At 36.6% G+C, this 17,774-nt stretch overlaps 1 non-coding gene across 1 annotated transcript; it reads right to left on the reverse strand.

The window, feature by feature from the left end:
• Positions 1-16,712: 16,712 nt before the first annotated feature.
• On the reverse strand, positions 16,713-16,817 carry LOC123325607. Its single transcript, XR_006540542.1, has one exon. It is a non-coding gene; the product is annotated as a U6 spliceosomal RNA (small nuclear RNA).
• Positions 16,818-17,774: the final 957 nt, after the last annotated feature.

Raw genomic sequence — 17,774 nt, forward strand, 5'->3', positions numbered from 1 at the left:
ATATTTGCACATTTTAAATCTTTTTTTAATTTATCCCATTCTTCCTATGTTTTTCTACTTTCTTGCCTATTTGGATGTTAATATTTATATTTCTTTTATATAAGAACTTTCACATTTTCTCAATATACCTATTTTTTCCATATCCTCTCCCAAATGCTCATGACTTTATATTAAGTAGTTTTTTTTCTTTAGGGCTTTTTCAGCCTTGGCATTTTTTGGCATTCCTATGTTATTTAGAATGTTATTTAGGTTATTTAGAATTCACTTTGCTTCCTATTAGCAATCCTTTGTTATCCTAATCCCCTATAATTAACAATTCTTTATCTTGCCCTATTCAAATTACTATGTGGTTGGACTCTGAAAAATAATTTAATCCATAACAGGATGGAGTAAACTTAATGTGAGATGCAAATGAATCTGAATGGCACAAGAGGTAGATTTAAGTTGCTAATGTCAGGGCTCCACTCAGATCCCTTAGTATTTGGTGGGGTTTTTTTCCCCAACAGCCAGCACCAGCAGCTCTTTTATAGAGAATGGCTATTAAATACTGAAGTCCATTGCCTATGGAGAGCCAGAAGACCTGCAAATTGCCTCTTCCCTCTCCTTCCCTATAAACAATAGGAGTATAAAAATTCCTGCTACTGGGGCACCTAGGTGGCGCAATCAGTTAAGCATCAGACTCTTGGTTTTGGCTCAGGTTGTGACCTCAGGGTCCTGATCTTGAGGTTTGGAGATGGAGCCCCACCTCAGGCTCAGTGGGGAGTCTGCTTATGATTCTCTTCCTCTCCCTCTGCCCCTCCGCCCACTCTCTCTCTAAAATAAATAAATCTTAAAAAAAAAAAAAAAAAAGTTCCTGCTACTTTGGCTGGAGTCAGGAGAATGCCCAGGTGTGGTAACTTTTAGAGGATCAGACTGAAGCTACAATACCGATAGTACTTTGCCCTTGTTACTTCCCCAACTGTTCACAAGAATCTTCATCTCAGGTTCTCTTTCTGAGGAAGTTGATATAAGACACTTAGTCTATCTGTTCTACTAGTTGTATTTCAGATAGTGTATGTTTTTCAGATTGTAATATTTGAGATAATTGTACTCAGTACAATTTTGGCCCGTGTACTCCTATCTATCTGGAGATACTAGCTTCTGTATATGATGAAATGTATTGGGGAATACAAGGGCCAGACTGTAATGTGTTTCCCCCCTAGTGAAATCAAGGATAAAGGAGGTGAGAAACCTTAGGACAGAAGCACTATGTCCCCCAAGACAATGCGTAATCTTTGCCATTTATTTTTCCAATAAGCTTCTCATTAGATGAGGGTTTTTTTTTTTTTGAAATACTGGGGGGAGGTTGTCCTTCTAGTTTGTAATCTAAGAGCACCAGGAGTTCACAGATGGAGGGGCAGAGGATTTAGTGCTCAGACTGTCAATTCCAACGGTTATTTTAATCAACATTTTAAGCAAGTAGAATTTTTGCACATCCTTCATATTATTCTCATGGACAGCTTCATTAATATATGATCATTTTCCCTGCTTTCTATAGTGAGAATGTAGGCATGATTCCAAACTGAGAGCAGGGACAAACTAAAGTTTAAAAGATGTTTCTCTATTTTCCTTTTTTTTTCCTTAAGATTTTATTTATTTATTCGACAGAGAGCACAAGCAGGGGAGCTAGAGGCAGAGGGAGAAGCAGGCTCCCCGCTGAGCAAGGACCAGCCCTCCCCCCCCCCCCCCCCCGCCCAAAGCGGGACTCAATTCCAGGATCCTAGAATCATGACCTGAGCTGAGGGCACACGTTTAACCAACTGAGCCACCCCAGGCGCCCCTCTAATCTATTTTCTTACTGTGCCACAAGCCAAACTACTTCGGGCTACTCTATATAGTTGAATTCACTTTCTCTCTCAAGAGTTTTCATGGATTCCACACTTCACCCCCACCCCTATTTCTAGATACCTTGTTTTCCTCTATAGTTGATTTTCCGAAAGGATCCAGCATTCAGTGTTCATTTTTAAAATTCTGGCAGGAACCGAAAGCCTTGCTTTGGCACACATTCCATAATTTAACCAGAACATTAACAATAACTTTGTAAGTAAAAATACTGCCACTCTGGAGAAAGGAAAAATAGATCCTCTATATGCATCAAACCTCTGGTTCAGCTATTTACAACCTTTTGGGAGAGTACGCTTTCTTTTTCTCCCAACATAACTTACAGTTCCGGTAAAAGGGAGAGGGAAGATAGAAGACCGCGCAGGGGAGTCACAAAGCCAGGGAGAAGGCAATGGGATCTCCCCAGGTGTTCGATGAGTGCTTTGCCTTGCTTGAGTTCCAGAAGAAATAAAGATGACACCGATAGGCTGGGAAGGGCTCAAAAACCAAGACCAAGTGCTTCCTATCCGGAGCTGGTGTACAGTCCTCCGAAAGCCGCACTGCTGGACGCCGGAAGTGTGGGACGACCAGTGTCTGAAGTGTGGGCGCAACGGCTGCTGGGTACCGCGCAGGCGTCCTGGAGTCCCTCACCGCCGAGCGAAGTGGGCTTGACGGAAAGGTGGTGGAAAAGCTCTCTGTGCAGGTTCTCCTCATCCTCAGTTTCACTTTGTGGTTCCTGCAGAGGAAGAATGGGACTGCCATCTGGGCAACAGTTGCTGCTGCCGGTAAAATTCCACACACCCCTCAAAATGGGCAAAAGGACAAATAGAAGACTTGCCTGGATTCCTTGTTACCTGCAGATTCTATTCTAACAGTTGTCCCAATGTTGATTTCAGAGGACGTATTTTTTAGCTGTTTTTTGAAATTCTATTAGAGCAAGTTGAAAGTGTAATTAGCTTTCCAGCCAACCAAATTTATGCGTCTGAGTCAAACATATTTAAGTGTTACTGTGCCTTCAAAGAACTATTGATTTCTGAAGTGTGTTTTGAATGATTTTTTTTTTTTTGTAACTGTTTGGATTTAAGTTATGCTGCAGAAGTCTTAGTAAGAAACATTTGGTTTTGTACAGACTTTATTTCCACTAAAGGTTATATCCTGACAACCTTCCCCCACCTCCCCAAACTAAGAAACAAATCACAAATTCTCACCAACATGTTGAAGACCAGTGAAGAATCAGTGACTCTTAGAAGCAAAACAATTGCTCTTTGGATTTTTCTTCAGCTCTTGGAGTAACTTCCAGCCTGGGTCTGACTGGCATTCCCTGTATTCATATCAAGTACTGAACTAGCTGTAGGAAAGTCAAGGCCTGCTCTCCTCATGACCCTCAGCTGAGCACTCACTTCCTCCTGTTGGCAAGGTGGACCTTGTACTGCTCCTGGAACAAACTCTAGAAAAGAGCAAATATTGAGGAAACTAAAATTGGCAATACTTTACAGAGATAACTTGCAGATACGTAATTAAGAGAAAGTCAAGAGGTCCATAATCAATTCCTTAAGAAGAAATTTTTATTTTTCTCTTCTAAATGCAGAAGAAAACTATCCAGCAGGTAGGAACTCCCCCTCCGATTTTTTTTCCTTTTTAAGGTAAGAGTTGTGCAAATATAAATAATCTAGAAGTAACTGAGCAATACTACATGGTAGTCAATAGTTTTAAGACTAATGGGGGTAAGAAGTGGCAGCAGTCTTAAATTAGCTGGTCAGCCCTCTGCTATTTTATGAGTATCTAGGTTGTTCTTTCTGGTGTATTTAGTGGCTCACGCTTTTATAGAAAATAGATACCAAAAAATACAATAAACTTTTATTGTACATATTTGCTTTAGACATGCCATGAATATTTAAACTCAAATTTTAATTGGAGCAACAAGAAAAATCTAATACAGTTTTGCAGTGAGAACGGTGTGTGTGCTTCATTTGATTTTTTATTCAGAATGAATACAGACTCCTTTCATCTGGTATTCCACCCATTAGTAATAATAGTAGCAATAAAAGGTTAATCAATTCCTACTGAGAATGGAAATTGTATGTGAGAAAAAAGCTGCATAGTTAATAGTAATCCTTTGAAGAACAAAGACCAAGATCTCTTCTTTATTAATTCTTTTCTCCATATCAATTGCATTTTTCATATTCTTTTATTTGAGCACCACTGGGGTATTTGTTTTTAAGAAACAATATTTGATATCTTGGTGTAGTATCCACTCGTTTACAGTGTACCCAGTGTCTGAACACATCGTAGAGTTTTAATAAATGTTAAATAAATACATAAGACAATGTTTAGCTATGCCATGTTCTATAATACTTGATTTCAGTATGAAGAGAAAAACCTTTTTATAGGCTTAATATTACACTTTGCCAAATAATAATAACAATAATAATATTGAAACTTGCACTTGAATTCTTATAAATATCACAGAATCATAGCAAGTGAATGCATGGTCGTGATTGATTTTTATTTTGAACAAAACAGCTATAAAACATATTAATTGGAGGGCGCCTGGGTGGCTCAGTTGGTTAAGCGACTGCCTTTGGCTCAGGTCATGATCCTGGAGTCCCTGGATCGAGTCCCACATCGGACTCCCTGCTCAGCAGGGAGTCTGCTTCTCCCTCTGACCCTCCCCCCTCTCATGTGCTCTCTCTCATTCTCTCTCTCTCAAATAAATAAATAAAATCTTTAAAAAAAACATATTAATTGGATAAATTTGAGGACTAGTTGTTAGATAATATCAGGGGCTTATTGTTAATTGAGTTGAGATAAAACTCCTTTTATATAAGAAAATATCCTTATATTTTAGAAGTACATAATGAAATATTTAGGGGTAAAATGTCATGATGTATGTAATTTATTTTTAAGTTTTTAGCAAAAAATACATGAATATAGCAAAGTGTAAACAATTGTTAAATCTAAATTTTATATGCTTCTCTCTGCTTTTCTCTGTTTGAAATTTTTCATAACAAAAATACAAAGATAAGACCAAAGAAAAAGGAGGAAGGAAGGAAGAACACTAGCATTGTTTAATAGAAAAAACAAAACAATGAATATAGAATCAGGACACCCAAGATTAGGGGTCATAGCTAATACTATATATGTAATTATAGTTAAGCGATGTAATTGCTCTGAATTTAGTTTTCTCATTTTTTAAAATGAGTACTCCACAATGAAATACTACTACATATCCACCTGATGGTTAAAATTAAAAAGACTGATAATATGAAGTGTTGGCAAGCATATGGAACATATGTAGCTGGTAGCAGTATAAAGTTGTATTACCACTTTGGAAAACTGTTCAACATCTTCTTCATATATATAGAACCTATGGCCAAACAATTCCACTCCCGGTTACATACAAAAGACAAATGAGTGCGTGTTAACAAAAGTATTATGCAAAATGTTCACGGTTTTATTAATAATAGCAACAATATCAATAGGAGAATGGATAAATATTGGTATATTCATACAATGCAATGCTATGCAGCAATAAAAAATAACCAACTCTGGTATATGATACAATATAGATGAAATCTATAGATACTATATTGACAGAAAGTAGTCAGGCACAAACACGTATTTATTCTATGGTTCTATCTGTATGAAGTATGAGAACAGACAAAACTAATCAGTGATATAAATAATAGTGGAAAACTTATGGGATTCTGGAAATGTTTTATATCTTGAGTTGGGTGTGATTACTCAGGTCCATATACATGTAAAAAAAAAAATCATGCTGTACACTTAGGGTGAGAGTTCTTTATGCACTTTCCTGTATCTTTGCTATCCTTCAAATACGTAGAATAAATAAAATACAATATTAATATCCAAATCCCAGGAGGGAGGAGCAAATAAGATAATGTATCATTGTTTACTAAATTATATAAATTAAATTATAAAACACTATACAAATTTCATATATTTTCATCTTCTAAGCTAAACTGTAAAATTTTTGCTAGAAGTAAGAGTTTAATTTTAAGTTGTGACCATTATTATTTGTACTGTTTGACCCACAGCTTTTCGAAATCCAATTCATTTTGGACTAAGCCTTGCCACAGCCTTATTCTTAAATTATCATTTTCACTGTTCCATTGGTAGTGGAAAAATTTACTTGAGAGAGAGAGATTGTGAGAAAGAGCATGGCGGGGGGAGGGCAGAAGGAGAGGGAGAAGCAGGCTCCCCACGAGCACGGAGCCTGATGCGGGGGCTCAATGCAGGGGCTCAATTCGGGGGCTCAATTCGGGGACTCAGTGTGGGGGCTCAACGCAGCGGGGCTTGATCTCAGGGCCCCAGAATCATGACCTGAGTCAAAGGCAGATGCTTAACCAACTGAGCCACCCAGGAACCCCTATGCCTTTAATATTCTCAAAGAGACATACTAGCTGCTTTGGTAAGGTTTAAAGCTCGCTTTTAAATAGGAGATTTTAGTGCTCAGACCTTTAGATGTTACTCATCAAGAATACTTGAATGTAAGTACTCACTTCCCATGATTCCCGTCTTTCAAAACATCAAGTACAAATTGGTCTTTAAGAAGTGTGCAAATGACACATAATATGCTGAGCAGCATGTGATCATTTGAACAGAAGATTTGAAAATAGTTAAATCACTCTGAAATCTCTGGAGACTTTATAATTCAGGCACAGAGGGCCCCCATTCTGAAAGGTAATATATCTTTTTAAACACCCCCTTTTTCTGTTCTCATCTTCCAAGGTTTCATTTCATAAAAAAAAAAAAAAATGTTAGTTGACATTATAAACAGATGCTGGAAAAGCACTCATCCAACTCATGAAAAATTCAGCATAAGTTTTAAGCAAACATAGCAAAATCACTTACTAGGAAAAAATGCAGTCTGATAGATGACCATGATTATTAGGTAAATTATTCATTTTTCTTCACAAAGCAATCACCCAGTGTAGACTCACTCATTATTCACAGGTTGTCAGGGAATACAGGGTGAGAAGTGAGGATGTGGTATGGGTTTGCATTGCCATGTAAGTTGCAGAGAAATGCTAGAGTGCCCCAAAGCTACCTGAGTGCAGTAAGAAGTCCAAATGAAGCCAGGGTAAACATGAAGTCTGGGATCACAAATTTACAAAGGATCCATTGTAAAATTAACATGACAGTGCTACAGAGACAGACTAAACTCTCATAGAGTCATCAGAGCCCAGAAATTTTTTTTCTAGCTAAAATCTAGCTGCATTAGGGATGTAAACACAAATTCATGACAGTCTTATTTTCAAAATTCTCAAAAACAAAAATAATTATAAATCTGAAGCAGCACTTGAGTGGGTTGCATGTTAAGATATTTCTGTCAGAGACTAAACTTTGAAATAATCATTATTCCGGCTATCAGGTAACACTATACATTGTTTATGCTCTGTAAGCTTCAGAAAATTCTAAATGTTACATATGAATTGGTGCAACATTTAACTTGCTAAGTAAAGATATTGATTTCATTGTGTGTTTTGTGGAAATTAAAAATTATAGTTTTATCTAGTACAATTGTTCAAGAGAAATTATTTTCCTTTTGAGCCAATTGCATACCTTTTCATTCAGACCAATCAATCAATATTTATGGCCTTTGTTGTCCAGTTGTATTTGAAGTTGGTTTTGAGGATAAGTTGTAGTCAGAATAGTTCTGCTCTCCCATGTCTGCAGATAGTCATAGAGGATATAAGATAGATGTCACCTATTTTAACCCAAAACTCAGGGTTGCCTTTTAGCTGAAAAGTAATGTTTTCACAGCTCATCATACATAATTCAGTCCTATTTTCTTTCAGGGTTTATCTGTATCACAGAGTTGTTATGTGGCTTATAGTTAGGACACTGAAAAATTCTAGTTTATTTTGCAATATAGGGCTCAACTCTTACCACATATTTCGAATTGGGTCATATTCAGAAATAAATATATATCTTTCATACATAATCCACAATCCAATAGGTTTTACTACCACATAGATCCAAGAAGAGATCCCATAGGAAATATGTATCTATATTAAAAGTAAATTTGGAAATCTAGTCCCATCTCAATAAAAAGTAACTCTCTTTGGGGGAAACTGGAGTAATGACTGATCAAGTTATACCTAAGATTAAATAGCAAATCACTACAAAGTAATATTCAATGTAAAGGAAGCTGAACTTTTAGTTCAATTTGTTCCCCCCAGTGAAACCCTGTAGGCAATCTGGCCCAGAGTTATAGAATCAAAGGAGCTGAAGGCAGGGGCATTAGGAGTTGGCCTGGGCTGTCTTTCCACCTTGATATTTGATTACAGTAAAAAGGCCACGTGAAAATTTGGTCTAGAGTAAGTTCACTAAAAAATCTACTTACTATAAATGAGTGCTTACAATCACAAAGACAAAGTAAAATGTTATACTGAGAGATCTTGGACTGGAATTTCTCTTTCTGCTTATCTTTCACTTCCTGCTTTGCACTCACTTTTGAATTCTTAAATACACAATAAATGACCTTTTTCTTCTTAATGATATAGTTGGCCTTTTAAAAGTTTTAGCCTCTTTTAAAATGATTTGTGTGAGACACACATTTATTTACACTCTTTGCATTTAAGTGTCCAAAACTAGATGTGGATTAACATTTAAGAATTGAACAGTGAGTTCAGGGAAGTCTATGGAATAACACTGAAAAGTCAGGAGAGGAAAGAGCTGTTGGAGGTTGGAAAGCAAGGTGGGGATTAGCAGGAGGCCATGCACCGCAGACTGGTCACAACAGGTGATTCTACCAGCACTGAATAATTATTAGGGAATAATGAGTAGGAAGAAAGTTTTGAGAATGAGTGGGCTAAAGCATAGGCAAAAAAAACAAACCAGCCTTTTGTGTACTGCTGACCCTGTTTAACCCAGTGATTCTGGACATTTTCTCCATTTTGGCAGGTTCCATTCCACTAATTGATATGTTCCACTTATTCTCTCTGAAAGGTTTCTTTCTCTGGGTTATTTTAGATATTCTACTAGATGGTATTAGTTTCTATATCAGTGAAAGATTTTGGTTTCCTCACTCCTCTTTCCTCCCTTTCTCCCTTCTTTCAGCAGTTACTACTAGCTCAGATAGAGGAGTAATCTAGATGCTGGGATGTACCTAAGTGAATAGAACTCCTGCCTTGAGGTTGCTTGTAGACTAACGTGTGGATCAGACAAATGATATACATATTTTATTTTTCTCCACATTTACTAAGGGTTTGATACTCAATCTAATTAAGTCCTAAAAAAAAGTATGAAGTCACCTGTATTAGTAAGCTCAGTCTGCCATAACAAAATGCCGTAGACTGGGTGGCTTCGAACAAAAGAAATTTATTTTCTCACAGTTTTGGAAGCTGGAAGTCTTAGATCAGGTTGCCATAATGGTCAGGTTCCAATGAGAGCCCTTTTCCTGGCTCATAGATGAGAGAACTATGGTGTTTCTTCCTCTTGTTATAAGGCCACAAGTTTTATTATATCAGGGCTCCATTCTTAGGATCTCATTTAACCTAGTCACCTCCTTAATAGCCCCATCTCAAATATAGTCACATGGGGGTGGTTAGGGCTTCAACATATGAAATTTGGGGGATATAGTTCAATTCATAGTATACCTCAGTAATATCTACTTCAGTGATACCTTCCTTCCCCCGGTTTGAATCCACCTAAGCTGTCTTCATCCCAGGTCTACTTCCAGCCAATTATTTAATATTTAAAAATTTCCAGTTCAAGGGGCACCTGGGTGGCACAGTCAGTTATCTGTCTGACTCTTGGTTTCGGCTCAGGTTGTGATCTCAGTTCAGGAGATTGAGCCCCAATTGGGCTCCATGCTCAGTACAGTCTGCTTAAGACTCCCTCTGCTCCTCCCCACTTTCTTTCTCTCTCAAAAAAAGAAAAAAAAAATTTCCAGTTCAAAAAACCTTCTGTCCTCTTTTTGCTTACTTTCCAGTTCAAAGAATGTGATCTATAACTAATGTAGCGTTTTGATGTATAATTATATATTTTGTCTTCCCTATGAGTGCCTCAAGGGCAATGTCTCAATTATCTATTTCTGTGTAACAAATCACACCAAAACTTAGTGACTTAAAATGAGGATCATCATTTTATTACTTTTCTTGGTTTTCATGGGTCAGGAATTTGGGGAGGGTTTGACTGTATGGTTATGACTCAAAGTCTTTATATTAGTATGCTCAGACTGCCATTACAAGAAGTTCAAGATCAAGGTGCCAGCAGGGTGGGTTTCTTGTGAAGTCTCTCTTCCTGGCTTGTGGTCATCTGACTTATCACCACTGTGTTCTCACATGGCCTTTTCTTTGTGCAGTCATGAAACGAGAGAGATCTCTGGTATCTCTTCCTTGTCTTATAAGGATACCAGTTCCATGGATTAAGCCCCACCTTTATGACCTCATTTAACCTTAATTACCTTCTTTTTTTAAAAGATTTTATTTATTTATTTAGAGAGAGAGAGAGCAAGCATGAGCATGAGCAGGGGGAGGGGCAGAGGAAGAGGCAGAGAGAGAATCTCAAGCCGACTCCCAGCTGAGTGAGGAATTTGTGGCTGGGCTTGATCCCATGACCTGCAATCATGACCTGAGCCAAAATCGAAGGTTAGATGCTCATCAGACTGAGCCACCCAGGTGCCCCCTACATCTTAATTACTTTCTTAAAGACCCTATCTCCATATACAGTCACTCTGGGGGTTAGGGCTTCAACATATGAATTTTGTGTGGGTCATGATTCAGTCCATAGCAGTCGACAATCTCACATGGATGGAATTGAAACACAGGACTGGAGGAGCTGGAGCTGTTTGAGTCTCTTTCTCTTTCTTCGTATATTCTTAGAATCTGTGTGGTCTGTCCGTGTGAATTAGTTTTTCTGTTTTGTTTTGATTTGTTTTTACTTTAATTCCAGTTAGTTATTGTAGTTTCAGCTGTACAATATAGTGAGTCAATTCCATACATCACCTGGTGGTCATCACAGTAAGTGCACTCCTTAATCCGCATCACCTATTTTCCCATCCCCCCACCCACTTCCTCTGATAACCATCACTTTGTTCTCTATAGTTAAGAGTCTGTTTCTTGACTGCCTTGCTCACTCTTTTTTTCCCCTTTTGTTTGTTTTCTTCCTTAAATTTCACATATGCATGAAGTCATATAGTATATTTGTCTTTGTGTGACTGACTTATCTTGCTCAGCATTATACTCACTAGCTCTATCCATATTGTTGCAAATGGCAAGATTTCATTCTTATGACTGAATAATACTCCATTATATATATAACACCAACTCTTCTTTATCTGTTCATCAACTGATGAACACTTGGGCTGCTTCTGTATGTTGGTTCTTATAAATAATGCTGCTATAAACACTGGGGTGCATGTATCCTTTTGAATTAGTGTTTTTGTAGTCTTTGGGTAAATACCCAGGAGTATGATTATTGGATAGTAGGGTAGTTTTATTTTTAACTTTTTGAGGAACCTGTATACTGTTTTCAGTTTGCATTTCCACCAACAGTGGAAGAGTGTTCCCCTTTCTCCATGTCCTCCCCAGCCCCTATTGTTTCTTGTGTTGTTGATTTTAGCCATTCTGGCAGGTGTGAGGTGATAGCTTATTATAGTTTTGATTTGTATTTCCCTGATGATGAGTAATGTTGAGCATCTTTTCATGTGTCTGTTGGCCATCTGGGTATCTTCTTTGGAAAAATGTCTATTCATGTCTTCTGCCCATTTTTTAATTGGATTACTCATTTTTTTGGTGCCAAGTTATATAAGTTCTTTATATGCTTTGGATACTAACCCTTTATTAGATATTTCATTTGCAAATATCTTCTTCCATTCCATAGGATGGCTTTTAGTTTTGCCGAGTGTTCCCTTTGCTGTGCAGAAGGTTTTTATTTTGATGTAATCCCAATTGTTTTTTTTTTCTTTTATTTCCCTTGCCTCAAGGAGCATATCTAGAAAAAAAAATTTTTATGACTGATGTCAGAGAAGTTACCGCCTGTGATCTCTTCTAGGATTTTTATGGTTTTAAGTATCATTTAGGTATTTAATATAATTTGAGTTTATTTTTGTGTATAATGTGAAAAGCGGACCAGTTTCATTCTTTTGCATGTTGTCCAGTTTTCCCAACACCATTTGTTGAAGATACTGTCTTTTTCTCAAGGGATATTCTTTCCTGCTTTGTGGAAGATTAATTGACCATATTGTTGTGATTTATTTCCGGATTTTCCATTCTGTTCTATTGATCTGTGTGTTTATTTTTGTGCCAATACCATGCTATTTTGGTCACTACAGCTTTGTACTATAACTTGAAGTTTGGAATTGTAATGCTTCCAGCTTTGCTTTTCTTTTTCAAGATTGCCTTGGCTACTTGGGGTCTTTTGTGGTTCCATATGAATTTTAGGATTGTTTGTTCTAGCTCTGTGAAAAATGCTGTTGGTATTTTGAAAGGGATTGCATTAAATGTGTAGTTTGCTTTGGGCAGTGTAAGCATTTTAAGAATATTTGTTCTTCCAATCCATGAGCATGGAATATCTTTCCATTTCTTTTCGTCATCTTCAATTTCTTTCATCAGTGTTTTATAATTTTCAGGGTATAGGTCTTTTCACCTCTTTGATTAGGTTTATTCCTAAGTATCTTATTTTTAGTGCAATTGTAAATGGAATTGTTTTCTTAATTTCTCTTTCTGCTTCTTCATTATTAGTGTATACAAATGCAACAGACTTCTGCTCATTGATTTTGTATCCTGCGACTTTACTGAGTTCACTTATTAGTTCTAGCAGTTTTTTGGTGGGGTCTTTTGGGGTTTTTGTACATAGTATCATGTCATCTGCAAATAGTGAAAGTTTTACTTCTTCCTTACCAATTCGGATGCTTTTTATTTGTTTTTGTTGTCTGATTGCTGTGGCTAGGACTTCCAATACTATGTTGAATAAAACTGGTGAGAATGGACATCATTGTCTTATTCCTGACTTTTAGGAGAAAAGCTCTCAGTTTTTCCCTATTGAGGATAATGTTAGTGTGGGTTTTTCATATATGACCTTTATAACTCTAAACCTACTTTGTTAAGGGCTTTTGTTTTTGTTTTGTTGTTTTTGTTAAGGGTTGTTGTTGAGGGTTTTTTTTTTTTTTATCATGAATGGATGTTGTACTTTGTCACATGCTTTTTCTGCATCTAGTGAAATGATCATATGATTCTTATCCTCTCTCTTATTGATGTGATGTATCATGTTGATTGATTTGTGAATATTGAACCCACTCTTCCAACCCAGGAATATATCCCACTTGATCATGGTGAATGATTTTTTTAATGTATTGTTGGATTGGTATGCTAGTATTTTGTTGAGGATTTTTGCATCTTTGTTCATCAGAGATATTGGCCTGTAGTTCTCTTTCTTTGTGGTGTCTTTATCTGGTTTTGGTATTAGGGTAATGCCGGTCTCCAGAACAAATTTGGAAGTTTTCCTTCCTCTTCTATTTTTTGAAATAGTTTGAACAGAATAGGTATTAATTCTTCTTTAAATGTTTGGTAAAATTTGCCTGTGAAATCATCTGGTCCTGAACTTTTCCTTGTTGGGAGTTTTTTGATTCTGATTCAGTTTCTTTGCTGGTAATCATTCTGTTCAAATTTTCTGTTTCCTCCTATTTTGGTTTTGGTAGGTTATATGATTTTAGAAATTTATCCATTTCAGGATGCCTGGGTGGCTCAGTCGGTTAAGCATCCGCCTTTGGCTCAGGTTATGATCCCAGGGATCGAATCCCACATCAGGCTCCTGCTTAGTGGGGGGCCTGCTTCTCCCTCTGCCTACCACTCCCCTTGCTTGTGCTCTCTCTCTCTCCAACAAATAAATAAATAAAATCTTTAAAAAAAAGAGAAATTTATCCATTTTTTCCTAGATTTCCGATATGTTGGCATATAGTTTTTCATAATATTCTCTTATAATTGTTTGTATTTCTGTGGTGCTTGTTATTACTTCTCCTCTCTTTTTTGTGATTTTATTTATTTCGGTCCCTCTCTTCTTTTCTTGATAAATCTAGCTAGAGGTTTATCAGTTTTATTGATTTTTTTCAAAGATCCAACCCCTGGTTTCATTGATCTGTTCTATTATTGTTGTTATTTTTTTCTATATTATTTATTTCTGCTCTAATCTTTATCATTTCTTTCCTTTTGCTGGTTTTAGATTTTGTTTGTTGTTATTTTTTTAGCTCCTTTAGTTGTAAGGTTAGAATGTTTGTGATTTTTCTTGCTTCCAGAGGAAGGCCTGTATCACTATAAACTTCCCTTTTAGAACTGCTTTTGCTGCATCCGAAGATTTTGAACCATTGTGTTTTCATTTTCATTTGTTTCCACATACTTTTTAAATTTCTTCTTTGATTTCCTGGTTGACCAATTCATTGATTAGTAGCATGTTATTTAACCTCCATGTATTTGTGGTCTTCCCAGATTTTTTTCCTTGTGACTGACTTTTAGTTTCATAATGTTATGGTCAGAAAAGGTGCATGGTATGATTTTGATCTTTTTGAATATATTGAGGTTTGTTTTGTGGCCCAATATGTGATCTATTCTGGAAAATGTTCCATGTGCACTTGAGAAGAATGTGTATTCTGCGGTTTGGGGATGGAACATTCTGAATATATCTGTTAAGTCCATCTGGTCCAGTGTGTCATTCAAAGCCATTGTTTCCTTGTTGATTTTCTGTTTAGATGATCTATTGATGTAAGTGAGTTGTTAAAGTCCCCTACTATTGTTGTATTATTATCAATTAGTTCCTTTATGTTTACTATTAAATATTTCATGTATTTGGGTGCTCCTGTATTGGATGCATAAATATTTGCCATTACATCTTCTTGTTGGATTGCTCCTTTATTATTATATAGTGTCCTTTGTCTCTTGTTACAGTCTTTGTTTAAAGTCTAGTTTGTCTGATATAAATATTGCCACTCTGGCTTTCTTTTGACATCCATTTGCATGATAAATATTTTTCTATCCCCTCACTTTCAATCTGCAGGTGTCTTTAGGTCTAAAATGAGTCTCTTGTAAGCGGCATATAAATGAGTCTTTTTTTTTTTTTTCCATTTGTCATCCTATGTCTTTTAACTGGAGTGTTTAGTCCATTTACATTCAAAGTAATTATTGATAGACACATGTTTATTGCCATTTTATTACCTGTTTTGCAGTTGTTACTGAAGATTTTGTCTGATCCTTTTTGTCTTTCTCTCTTTCATGGTTTGCTGGTTTTCTTTACTGATATATTTGGATTTCTTTCTTTTTATTCTTTGCAAGTTTATTAGGGGTTTTTGATTTGTCTTCTGCATATAGCAGTCTATATTAAGTCAATAGTCATTTAATTTTGAACCCCTTCTTTACTTGTCTACTTGCCACGTTTTAGGTATATGTCATCTTTTACATACGTTTATTTTGTGATTTCCTTGACTGGTATTTTAAAAAAATTTCTATTTTTACTGCTTCTGTGTTTCCTACCTTTAAACTGTCACTTTTGGTCTTTCCTTTCCATTTAAAGAGTCCCCTTTAATATTTCTTGCAGGGCTGTTTAGTGGTCTCTTGACCACTCCTTTAAATTTTGTTTTTCTGGGATTCTCTTTATCTCTCCTTCTGTTCTGAATGATAACCTTGCTGGCTAGAGTTTTTTTTGGCTGCAGATTTTTCCTATTCAGAACTTTCAATATATCATTCCACTCTCTTCTGGCTTGGAAAGTTTCTGCTGAAAATCCCTTGATGGCCTTATGGTGTTTCCCTTGTATGTAACTTTCTTTCTTTTTCTTTCTTTCTTTTTTTCTTTCTTTCTTTCTTTCTTTCTTTCTTTCTTTCTTTCTTTCTTTCTTTCTTTCTTTCTTCTTTCCTTCTTTCTTTTTTGTCTTGCTGTTTTTAATATTTTTTCTTCATCACTGTATTTTGCCATCTTAATTATATGCCTTGGGGTAGATGGTTCTTGGAGGAGTTTCTGTGAATGCTGCCTCCCTGGGACACACTCTGAGATGAGCAAATAACCTCTCCACTGTATGCATCAGGTGTTCTTTAGATCACTGTTTCCACACTGTAGATCTGCAGGCTGTTTGCCCTGCATTCTCTTCTCCCCAGTGCCTCTGGGCTCTCCCTGAGCCACGCCCACTGACCTTAGAACTCCAGGCTGTAAGCCCCATTGGTTGCAAGAACTCATGAAATTTGGCCCCTCTCACTTTCTAAGTCAGTTGCTGTGAGGATTCATTTTCCCTGTACCCTTCTCTGCAACTGTGGTCCCTCCCCACTGTGGTAACCACAATCCATTTCTCTCTCAAACCAGGTCTCCACATTTCTTCCCTTCTTCAGTATGCCCTCTTCTCTATCTTTAGTTGTGGGATTTGTTTAGCCAGCCTTCAGGTCAATTTCTGGGGTATTTAGGATGATTTGATAGTTATCTAGTTGTATTCATGGGACAAAGTGAGTCTAGGGTCCTCCTACTCTGCTGCCATCTTCCTTTCCATGTGAAGTAGTTTGGGCTCAGCATAGAAATCTTAGGGTTGTTAGACTGCTTACATGGCATCTGGCTTCCCTCAAAGTAAGTGTCTCAAGAGAGTAAGGCAGAAGAACATAGCATTGTTATATTCTTGTGTTAAAATCACATTTTATTACTTCTGACATACTATGTTTGTTGAGGTAAAATGTCATCTAGATTCAAGGGAAGGAGACAGACTGCCTCCTGATGGGGGTAATATCATACTTATATAGTAAAAGAGCATGAGGGTTAAGAGTTATTGTTACTGCTATTTTTGGAAAACCTGACTTACCATAGACAGGAACCATGTTTCTACAAATTTTACATTACCCATGCTTAACACAGTGCCCAATATGAGATGGCCAATAAGTAGTTTTTATGTCATCCTTGCAGAGGGGTCATGGTAATCTTCTCTGTATTGTTCCAGTTTTAGTATATGTGCTGCTGAAGTGAACATCCAGTAAGTAATTTTCAAAAAAGGTTTACTGCTCTCAGTTCATGTGCATATGTTTTTCTGTTTGAACTTTCTGGGGTCAGCCTCTTTAAATTTTAACTCATTGTTTATAATTGTAATTGAAAAAAAATGAGACAAATTTAGATACAATAAACAGTAGCAGGACTCATAAAGAACATCTAAACATATTTCTATATTAAGTGTATTAATTCTAAAATGAACCTAGAATGCCATTTTACTTGACATTGACTAATCGGTAATAGTATATTTTTTCAAATTTGATCTGATTTATTTTAAAATGGACATACATATACACACACATACACACACACACGATTGAGAGAGAGAGAGAAAGATGGATTATAAGGATTTGGTTCACATGATTATGGAGGCTGGCAAGTCCGAAATTTACAAGGTTGAACAGTAGGCTAGAGACTCATGGAAGAGTTGATGCTGAAACTGAATCCAAAAACAGTCTGATGATAAAATTCCTTTTACTTCAGGGTAGGTCATTCTTTTTCTTAATACCTTCAACTGATTGGATGGGACCCGCTCACATTATGGAGGGTAATTTGCTTTACTCAAAAGTCTACTGATTTAAATATTAATCTCCTCTTAAAAAATACCTCCATACCAACATCCAGATGTGTTTGACCAAATATCTGGGCTCTGTGGCCTAGCCACTTGACACATAAAATTAACCATTACAGACACTAATGATAGGGTTGGTTATTGTTTTCACTAAGAACGTTAAAAACCTTTAAACCCACATCAGACAGAGATTTTACTTGTGAAATTATCTCAAATAGCTGAAGTCTGTTTTCCAAATTTTCTCACTCTGTATGTTTGTGTGGAATTCTCAGGATATGGTGTGAAAAGGTTAGGCTAACTGCAATAGTTAGCCTAATTGCAATATTTTAGTTGCTTAACACAATGAGAGTTTATTTGTTTTATTTTT

The sequence above is a fragment of the Neomonachus schauinslandi genome, chromosome 8 (assembly GCF_002201575.2).
Source record: "Neomonachus schauinslandi chromosome 8, ASM220157v2, whole genome shotgun sequence".
In the NCBI taxonomy this organism is placed as follows: domain Eukaryota; kingdom Metazoa; phylum Chordata; class Mammalia; order Carnivora; family Phocidae; genus Neomonachus; species Neomonachus schauinslandi.